General features: G+C 48.4%; 1 pseudogene; it reads left to right on the top strand.

Annotated features, from left to right (window-relative positions):
- The first annotated feature begins 8058 nt into the window (after nt 1-8058).
- On the top strand, nt 8059-8913 carry LOC133746622 (prolyl hydroxylase EGLN3-like; annotated as a pseudogene).
- The last annotated feature ends 591 nt before the right edge of the window (nt 8914-9504 follow it).

Below are 9504 nucleotides of genomic sequence, written 5' to 3' on the forward strand. Positions count from 1 at the left end.
TCTTATATTCAATTTTTTCTATGCTTTGACTCTTTATCTTAAGGACAAATCTTTTGAAGGCATATACTCATTCTGTTACTTGTGTGTTTATTATTTATGGTTCTCACCACATTCAGAGTTTTCAGATCTCCCTTTGAGCAGTTCTTTATTGCTTTCTCATCTAAGTCAGCTGGAAACATCACTATAAGCTCCAAACTCAGTTTTTTCCCATTTTTGTAGATGCTACGATGTGTGGGGTTTTGCTACTAATTCTTCTCTTTTTTTTAAAAAAAGAATTATTTTGACTTTCACTATTTTTGTGGTCTTTCATTTCTTAATTAATTTTTATTGCCAAATTCTATGCCATTATAAAAGATATACTGCACACTGTTTTTCTCACATATTAGTATTTGAGTTGCTTTCATATTTGGCTTTCATGAATATTGCTGCAGGGAGCCTTTATGGGCATGTGGATTTTGTATCTTTTAGTGGCATACCTGGGAGACAAACTGCTGAGTCAATAAACAGTCCCATGTAGAACATGCTGAGAAACTGTCGAATTACTGTCCATAGTGGCTGCACTGTTTTACTGGAAGTTTATGAAGGCTCCATGCTCTTCATGTCCCTATCAACATTTATCTATGGCTGAATCAGTCATTTTACTGAATATGACTTGATGCCTTCCTGAAGAGTTGATTGCATTTCCGACAACTAACAGTCAGGGAGATTTCAGCTCGCTCTGGTTTTCTGCACTTTTCTTAGTGTCACAGAGTTGTTTTCTCAACAAAGGACACCTCTGGGGCTCCCAATCCCCAAAGCAGAGCCCTGGAAGCTATTTTGCAAAAAAACTCTCCTGGCCCCTGGCAACAACCTAGGCATGGCAGGAGGGGGATGCAGTTCTCCTGTGGTAGGCTGGGGGAGGGGTAGGAGGCAGTAGGAGCTGCCCCACACCATTGCCATGGCTGAGTGTGGTGGAGTGCTTGCCTCCCTGAGCTGCTATGCCCATCAGCCGGTGCCCCATGCCCCTGGGAGCTGGGATGCTCAGCCCAGTGGACAGATGAGGAAACCAAGACGGGCACCTGCCCCCCTGGCTGCCACCTGGATGGCCCTGTGGTTTTGGCCATCATGACTCAAACTCAGTCTCTCCCACCAAGTTCCTCTCCTGGGACCCCCACCACCGCTGTCCAACCACGTCATGACTGGACACCGAAGCAGCTGGCGCTGAGTGAAAGGAGACAAGACAATGCCGGCTTTGAGGATGGCAGATGACGGTAAAATGATGTGACTAAAATAAAGCAGGGGGAGAGGGGGAGAGCCCGGAAAAGGTGGCGGAGAGGGCGCAGCTGGGACCTCAGATGGGCTGGGTGGGGAAGGTATCGCTGGGCAGGTGAGGGAGGGAACCTGTGGCTGCAGGTGCCGGAGCAGCATGTGCAAAGGCCCTGGGGCGGAAGCATCTCTGTAGTGCTCACGGCTCAGCTAGGAGGCCAGAAGGCCAGAGCAAGATGAACCAGGGTAAGTGGCAGAAGGCGATATGACAGTGACGGCGGTGATGAGGTCAGGGGGGCCTCCGGGCCTTTGCAGCCATTGATGGGGGTGGGGGCAGAGAGGGACATGTGCTGATCTCTTAATGGAGCCCTTCCAGTGGCTGCATGGGGCTTGATTAGCAGCTGGGAGCCTGGCAGGGGGCTCTTGTCACCTGGGAGCAAGGGGAAGGCTCACCCCAGCTGTGGGGGTCTGGAAGGGGGCCTGGAAGACAAGTGGTGTGCGGGCCTGGGCGGCCCAGGTAGGAACCATGTCACCACCCACCCCTCGCTCCTGAGCCCTGAGCCGCACTCCTCCACCTCCTGTGACCCTCAGGCTCACCCCTCCCTCCATCCCCAGCTGCTGCGCCGACCTTCAACCTTCCACTGTCACAGGCCTGCAGCATGGTCCCCCCTCCCCACCCTCCCACCCTGCCACCTCCCGTGCAGCCCCCTCCCCACCAGCCCTGTGACTTCTCATCATAGCTGGGTGGCTACAGCCAGAGCACTCCCAGCCTCACCTGTGGGGGCCTGAGTGCTACCACCCTGGGGGAAATTAGGGGTGCCCCCCACAGAAGGGGGAGCAAGGCTGGTCCTCCAGCACCCCATAGCACCTGGCCCAGGGAATCTCCAAGTACCCAGCCTCACTCAGAAGGACCCTGGCGGGAAGGCATGGGTGCAGGGATGGGCCTTGGAGGAAGCTCAGGGCTCAGTGACGTCACTACTCTGCCGTGACCTAGGGCAACTCCACTCACCACCCTCTGCAGCCTTGCTGGGCCCCCTCTGCCACTCGGGATTGGTAAGCCCTATTTTTGCAAGGTCTAGGAGGGTCCTGGAGGTGTGGGTTTACAATGACCTGGGACAGTGTCTCAACAGACCTCCAGCCCTTAAAGCAACAGACACAGCTGGGAGTGACAGATGGGGCTGCTGCCTCAGATCAGCCACTTCTCAGCCAAGCAACCTACAGGGAGCCCCTCCTCCAGTCACTACAGAACATAGCCCACCTCCCCCCAAGGTAGCGTCAGGTGCACCCAGTGCACAGTAGGTGCTCAGTAGTGGTGCTGGAGTGCATGGACCTCACCCTGCAGGCAGCTGGACCTGGCGCCTGCACAGCCCCTGCCCCCAGCCGGGGCAGCTGTAGGCCCAAGGGGGTGTTTCTGTTTCCCATCAGTGGTGGGCTCAGCAGAGCACAGCAAAGTCCCCTGGCATGCAGACAAAGAGCTATTGTTGCCACAGATCCAAAGTCACCGCCTCTGATTGCCACTGAGCAAGCCGGCCGCATTCACCTGCTTCCCCATCCAGTTGGGTGTATTTCAAGAATGTGCTGATTAGTGCTGATTGCACCTTGATTATGGGAGTGCACCACCCAACCCCCTCCCCAGGCTCTGCGGGGAGCTGCCCCCCCTCCTAGGAGGCCCTGGCTGTCATCCAGGGGCTGCTGGGCCAGGCTGGGGAGAGGAAGAGAGGAAAAGAGATAAGAAAACTGGGATAAAAGGTAGCAAAGCAAATTCTACAGGCTTAGCTCAGGAGTTTCCCTGGGGCCATACCGCAGTTTAGGGCCACAAAGCATGGTTGACATGGGACAAGAGTCAGACTTGGAGAAGAAAGATTCATGAAGCAATAAGCAAAGAAAGAGTAAAAGATGATATAGGAATTGGTAAGAGAAGGAAACACAAGGGTTTGGGAGTTGAGGTTGTGTGATTAAAGCCAACACACACACACACACACCACAAAAGGCAGAAGTGAGAAAAAAGCTTACAATAGATAAAGTGAAAATCTATACCAAAGATCTATGACAACCGAAATGAATTATTTGATTTGAAATGAAAGTAAGGACAAAATGGAGCTGAGTTATATTTTATAATAGTTGCAATCTGAGAAAATAATGCTAGCACAGGTTTACATTGCATAATAGTTTGCAAGGAAAATAAAAGCCATCTGTCCTTCCACAGTACACGTCACTGAGGATGCCTGGTAGAGATGAGGTAATTCTGACAGTCAAGGGAAGGGCACTGGAAAGGCAGGTTCAGGGGACCAGCTTGCACTGGTACACAGCACAGCAGGGCACCAAACAGTACTGGGTCAGCGGAGCACAGCCTTCCAACCTCCTCAGGGGTTACACCCATGCTGCATGCACATGGAGGGATTTGAAGTCTTTTTCTGTCCCACCGCGATGACAACCCTGAAGACGTCCCTGATGAATGAAGATGACTCACTGGAAGTGTTGCTAACTTGCATTTTACCAGTCAAGGAACGCTGGGGTGTGGACACCTAAAGCAGCTGTTCCTGTTGCCTGAGACATTTCAGGAACAAGACTGACCGCACCTCACTGACAGAGGAAACCGACCCATCTCAGAACTCAGAGAATCCCATGCACAAAATTCTCTTCTCCCCAAACTTCCACAAACGAGTACATCATTCCCTTTCATACAGCACAGGTCCCTGCTTTCCTAGCAGCCCTTTTAGAACCACAAGCAGCTTGGTGATTTGGAATCTGCCTTCGTTCATTTTTGATATCCTACTGTGAATGCCTGCAAAAAATGAATGCTTTGTGTGGTAATTTAAACAAACATCTCACAAAAACTAGGTGTTCCTCTGATATGAACTAAAATGAGAAATCCTGAATGATCATCATCCCCTCCTCTGAAACCCGACTATAACATCTATAATCCATGTGGCTACTAGTAATTCATGTAACTCTTATGGCACAATTTTAGTTGTAAAAAATTCAGAAACTTCTACTCTGAAGATACATAATAGGCTTTTTTTTGACAAGCAGAGTGGACAGTGAGAGAGAGAGACAAAGAGAAAGGTCTTCCTTTGCAGTTGCTTCACCCTCCAATGGCCGCTGGGGCCGGCGCGCTGCGGCCCGTGTACCGCGCTGATCCGATGGCAGGAGCCAGGTGCTTCCTCCTGGTCTCCCATGGGGTGCAGGGCCCAAGCACTTGGGCCATCCTCCACTGCACTCCTTGGCCACAGCAGAGAGCTGGACTGGAAGAGGGGCAACCGGGACAGAATCCAGTGCCCTGACCGGGACTAGAACCCGGTGTGCTGGCACCACAAGGTGGAGGATTAGCCTGTTGAGCCATGGCGCCAGTCCATAATAGTATTTTTAAAAATTTATTTATTTATTTAAAAGGCAGAGCTAGAGAGAGAGGGAGGGAGCATGAGCGAGCAAGCCAGGACGGCGCTGTGGCATAGTAGGTTAAGCCTTTGCATACATCACAGCCACCTATTTGGGCACTAGTTTGAGTCCTGGATGTTCCACTTTCAATCCAGCTCCCTACTCATGTGCTGGGAAAGCAGTAGAAAATGGCCCAAGTGCTTGGGCCCCTGCACCCATGTGGGAGACCTAAAAGAAGGTCGTGGAACCTGGTTTCAGTCTGGCTTAGCCCTAGCCTTGGTGGCCATCCAGGGGAGTGAAGCAGCAGATGGAAGATCTCTGTCTCTATCTCTCTATCTCTCTGTCTGTAACTCTGCCTCTCAAATAAATAATCTCTTTTTTAAAAAAAGGAAAGAAAGAAAGAAAGAAAATAAAAGAAAGTGGAGCAGCTGTGATTTGAACTGGTACCATATGGGATGCCGGTGCTACAGGCAGTGGCTTAACCTGACACACTATAACGCCAGCCCCTATAGTGGGCTTCTCAGATCAAGGAAACAAAAGTTATTAAAGAAACTTGGAAATCTAGAAAATTATCACTTCTAGTAATTGTGTATTTCATTTTTTAAAATTTGCTATGAAATATGACATACATAGAAGTATAAGTAAATACAGAAGTAAATGTGTGTACACATGTACACATAACAACTATTTGCTAAATGAAAGAATGATACAATGAACCCCCAGGCATCCACTACTTAGGTTCAGAAATAGAACAGTTTGAACACTAGTGAAACCCCTCAGCAGAATACATGCTTGAATCTTTCAACCCCCTGCCATCTTTGTTCACCAGTGATGTCTCCAGTCATGTCAAACTATGGATCTGCCATTCCCTACACAAACTATTTTATAACGCTTTACACTTTTATGTCTTTGCTTTAGCTATGTCCTCCCTCGAAAACACAATCACTTCCCTTTTCAGCTCCCAGAATCCTATTTGTATGTTTGTGTAAATGCCACCTCCTCTAAGAAGCCTTTCCTGACTTCAACTAAACATATGAACTCCATTCCCAGTATCTCCACTATCTCATATGATCTCCTGCTAGAGTCTTCAACTCTAAACCAGGGACAGGGAATGTCCAGCCCATCGATCATGTAGGGCCACAAAATCATTTGGTCTGGCCCTGCCAAGGCATCCACAGCTGGGGACTCAAATTTCAATAAATAGCAGTAGTAGCAGGCTAACTTTTAAGTCAATAATTGTGTATGTCTCACAAATGATATTTTAAATATTCAAATAGCCCTTGGCAGAAAACAAGCTCCCCACCCCTGCTAAATGAGGTCTTTGGGTGCTCATATCCAGAGACTGTGAGGTTTCTCGGTGGAGGGCTCTATCTTTTTCATCTTTGTCTCTTCAGCACTTAGCACAGGGTGTGCCCTACTCATTTCTCAACAACTTTGTTTGAATGTTCTTGACCTCAGACATGCTCCAAGAGGGTAGACTAAAGAATTACTGGTTTCATCAAACCCAAGATCTCTTGAAAGTATCTGTAATTTCCAGAAATAGAGAAAGATGCAGAAAGCATTTGACAGTTGAGTTGGGTGGGACGTGTTGGTGTGACAGAACAGGCAAATAGGGAGCAGAGATGGATAAAACAGCCTTTTCTCTCCTCCCTACACAACCCCTCATCTCCACCCCTTCATAATTCATGTGTTTAGAATGGAGACTACCCAGAGATTCAGTCCCCACCACCAACCCAACCACAGATTCCTTGCTCAGAAGCAAAGAAATGTTTCTGCCTCCCTTCCACCAGCTGTCTCCTCTTGGGGTCATAATGGAAGCAGCTATTAAACTGGCCTATGCCACTAGGTCAAATTTATAAATGACTCATCTAAGATAATGTATCAAAGCTACTCCAACCAGTTTGGCATCCACCCTACTGCATTCCAACTGACTTTGACCACAGAATGTGGCTCTGTCAAATGTGAGGTAAGAGGGTAACAGCAAGAATCAGCCTGTTCATTTTTACAAAAATTTTATTTAAGTTACACAAGTTTCATATATTTCATATATACAGATCCTACCCTACCCTCCGTCCTGCCCACTCTCCAATCCTTCTTCCTACTCCCTCTCCTATTCCAACTCTTAATTTTTACAAAGATCTATTTTCAGTTCACTTAATGATCATAAAGTTAACCCTACACTAAGCAGAAGTGTTTAAGAAATAGTATGGGCCAGCGTTGTGGCTCTCTTGGCTAATCCTCAACCTGTGGCGCCAGCACCCTGGGTTCTAGTCCCGTTTGGGGCGCCGGATTCTGTCCTGGTTGCTCATCTTCCAGTCCAGCTCTCTGCTGTGGCCTTGGAAGGCAGGAGAGGATGGCCCAAGTGCTTGGGCCCTGCACCTGCATGGGAGATCAGGAGGAAGCATCTGGCTCCTGGCTTCGGATCAGCTCAGTGTGCCAGCCATGGTGGCCATTTGAGGGGGGTGGTGAAACAATGGAAAAAGGAAGACCTTTCTCTCTGTCTCTCTCTCACTGTCTAACTCTGCCTGTCAAAATTTTTTTTAAAAAAGAAATAGTATGAAGAAAAAATCGTATGAAAAAAAAAAAAACAAAACAAAACATGTTCCTCAAGGGAAGAGACAAGGGCTATAAACAATCATTGCTGATTCCAGTTTATTTCATAAGCTTCCTAAATGCACAAAACATGGTTGACTTAGATGTTAATTTTTTTATAACTCTTCAAGTTACCTTCACAGTCTGTAATGTGAGATGTGTGGGGCTTCAAAGTAAATCAAGTTTAAGTCAGTTTTCAGCAGGCCTTGAAATTATTCTAAATTTATGAAGAAAACAAGAACTTGCAAATTAATGGATAAGTTTGCCATCACAAGAAGTAAAACTTGAATAATTTCATTTTCTCTACAAGTCTATGTGAGATGGCAGAAGTTTGGAGTGAATATTTTTAGACACTCTAGGTCTTCAATATTCCTGTGAAGACTATTTTTTGGAACTAGGTCTCATTTTAAAAGAACAGTGTTAACATGCACATTAAGAAAACTCACTATTTCCATCTACAATTAGCTGGTGCATTGGAGGATAAATTATAAAATTCTGAATCAATAAAATAATCAAGAGTAAAACATAATCACCCACAGGCCACTGCCGCTGCATCCTCAAAAGGGGCCCTCGGACTCCTCGCTGGGCCAGTGCGGCACTGAGTCATGGAGCACCGCACATCTCGGGCTGGCCCCTGAACGGCGAGCCCTTCCTGCCAGAGTTGCGGACAACTTTCCCCTGCCCTTGGGTGCCGCGGTGGCGCGGTGGCTCGGTGGCGCGGTGGCTCCTGGACAGTGCCCGCCGCAGGTTCCTGAACTCAGCGCTCCGCTCGCTGCGCCTCCGCTGGGTGCTGCGGCGGGTCGCTCCCCACTCCCCACGTGCACGTGGGGTGTCCCTGCCCTGCGTCCTGCAGGTGAGATGCCCCTGTCACGCATCATGAGCCAGGATCTGGAGAAAATTGCCATGGATTACATCATGCCGTGCCTGCACGAGGTGGGCTTCTGCTACCTGGACAACTTCCTGGGCAAGGTGGTGGGCAACTGCGTGCTGGAGCGCGTGAAGCAGCTGCACTGCGAAGGGGCCCTGCGGGACGGCCAGCTGGCCGGGCCGCGCCCAGGTCTCAAAGCGGCACCTGCGCGGCGACCAGATCACGTGGATCGGGGGCAACGAGAAGGGCTGCGAGGCCATCAGCTTCCTCCTGTCCCTCATCGACAGGCTGGTCCTGTACTGCAGAAGCCTCCTGGGCAAATACTACGTCAAGGAGAGGTCCAAGGCAATGGTGGCATGCTATCCAGGAAATGGAACAGGTTATGTTCGCCACGTGGACAATCCCAATGATGACGGCCGCTGTATCACCTGCATCTACTACCTGAACAAGAACTGGGATGCCAAGCTACATGGTGGGATCCTGAGGATATTTCCAGAAGGGAAGTCGTTCGTAGCAGATGTGGAGCCCATTTTCAATAGACTGCTGTTCTTCTGGTCGGACCGCAGGAATCCACATGAGGTGCAGCCTTCCTATGCCACCAGATACGCCATGACTGGTACTTTGATGCTGAAGAAAGAGCAGAAGCCAAAAAGAAATTCGGGAATTTAACTAGGAAGAGCGAGACTGAGCTCACTGAAGACTGACCATGCTGTGACATTCGCTGGCCTCGTTCACTTTAGTTACAGTTCCCGAATTTTCTTTAAGCATTGACACCCAAAGATGACAAGAAAGTCCCCTTGAGTGCTTGTCTCCCTCATGTCCCTGTCTTGTGTGTGGTACTTGGTGTTCTCTTGCCAACACTGTGTTGACCTGCAGATACTGTCTCTGCCAGACAAACTCACTTGCTACTCCAGAAAGACCTGCACATGTCCTTGTTGGCCAGCCGGTTAGCTGATAGGTTTGGTAAAACTGGTTATTGAAACAAGAGCCTGGGAGCACAGGGATGAATTTTACTTGCACTTTATATACGCTTCCTGATTTGAAAGGAGGAGGTTTGCAAAAAACAAAACAAAACAAACAAACAAAAAACAGAGCATGGTGACAGATACCACAGAGAGACGTTATTAAAGCCTTAACAGTGGGAAACCAATCTATGTCATCTGAACAATTTCACGATCTAGTGGCATTATTACCTCTAGAAAGGGCTTCTGTTATTGTGATCAACTTATAACTGTCCCAAGGTCTGGACACTCCTTTTTTCGTTCTAGTCCTGCAACCTGGCCTTTCTGCCTCTGTCCCATTTTTTTCCTGAAAATAATGATCACTAAGGACAGCATCATTCATTCTCTATTTTCACTGCTTACCTGGAGAACCTAATTCTCCAGGTGCTAAAACTAGAAATGAGTTCTTTTGGTTGGAAT

The sequence above is a fragment of the Lepus europaeus genome, chromosome 18 (assembly GCF_033115175.1).
Source record: "Lepus europaeus isolate LE1 chromosome 18, mLepTim1.pri, whole genome shotgun sequence".
In the NCBI taxonomy this organism is placed as follows: Eukaryota; Metazoa; Chordata; class Mammalia; order Lagomorpha; family Leporidae; genus Lepus; species Lepus europaeus.